The 1,355-nt window shown below is 31.8% G+C and overlaps 1 pseudogene; it reads right to left on the bottom strand.

The window, feature by feature from the left end:
• Nucleotides 1–538: 538 nt before the first annotated feature.
• Nucleotides 539–621, bottom strand: LOC147829925 (U2 spliceosomal RNA; annotated as a pseudogene).
• Between the last annotated feature and the right edge of the window lie 734 nt (nt 622–1,355).

Raw genomic sequence — 1,355 nt, 5'->3', positions numbered from 1 at the left:
GTGCTAAGTGTTCTGGAGACAAGCATGCTTTAGATAAACACCCAAGTTCACCAGATGCCTTACATGTATTGACCTGTGATGGAATCCCACAGATCATTAAAAACAGAGTACTTTCTTTCAGGTCCCTCACTGGTTCCCAAAATGGATGGAGCTCTGTGGAAGTCACCTTCTACCACATATTTAGAGTAGCAACTACTACTATTCCACAGAAATGGAAGATGAATCCAAATCTCTTAAAAGAAGCAAGACTAAAGATGAAGAATACTTTCTAACTTTTCAATTCACTTCCATATTCTGTTTCTAGTCTCTTCCTGCCCTCTAACTCTATGAGAAGTTCTTAAATTCTTATAATAATGTGCCCTTTGGCTTTATGCTTCTGTTACTTGCAATCAAATATAGTAGTATAAATCCTTGAGAGTATTGGAAATATGAATATATGCATAGATATTTCAGTAACTAATTTGATAATTCATTCTTAGCATTACAATTTTCTTTATAGCTCTGTTAAAAGAGTTATCACATTTTCAACTTATATAGTAAAGAGTTCAATAATGAAGATGATATATGTTAATTTCAAAATTGTTACAACACTTGATCTTAGCCAAAAGGCTGAGAAGCAATCAAAATTGCTTAAAATATAATTTTGTATAACATACAAAAGAGCCAAGATATAGAAAGATATTCTCAGGTACAAGATATCATATAGGCATTAAGAAACAAGAAAAATTGCCAGTGCTTAATAGAGCAATGCATCCTAATATGGCTTCTTAAAAATAGGTACAGAATATTAATGTCTAATGAATCACCACTAAAGCCAAGTTTACTGTTTCTCAAAAGAAGTAGAATGGTAATAATTCAAGGAAGGCAAATATCAAATACACATTTGTCATTAGATTTATAATACAGATGAAAAAGCAAAGTAACATCAGAGAAGTTGCTGACTTGGAGATTCCTAGGATGGAAATGTTTCTAACTGGGAATACATCTACACACTTTCAAAATTTGGGGAGCTAATTCACTTTATCTTGTCTACCAAAGCATTATTAATAGCAGATTACTCATTAATGGAGCTTGTGGGATAAAAGGAAATTTTCAGACATGAAGGTTGCTTATATAATTGATCCTTTGTTGGAATACAAAAGTTTAATACCAGTCCCAAAAGCCTTTGGGGAATTTGAGATTTAATAATACCAAATTGGGTCAAGTACTCAAATTATGTTTGGTAAGTTATTCAAAGGTTTATATAATAATTTTGGATAAAATGTTGTCTAAATATATAAGAAGAAATAATGTCTAAGTGCAAGAATTAAGTTGAGAGCAAAACCACCCACATGATCATTCTTTCTCAACTGGTT

Source organism: Heterocephalus glaber, unplaced genomic scaffold (genome assembly GCF_053883595.1).
Source record: "Heterocephalus glaber isolate CG9 unplaced genomic scaffold, H.glaber_assembly_v1.0 deba00000347, whole genome shotgun sequence".
Lineage (NCBI taxonomy): Eukaryota > Metazoa > Chordata > Mammalia > Rodentia > Bathyergidae > Heterocephalus > Heterocephalus glaber.
This window is presented reverse-complemented; position numbering and strand designations above follow the sequence as displayed.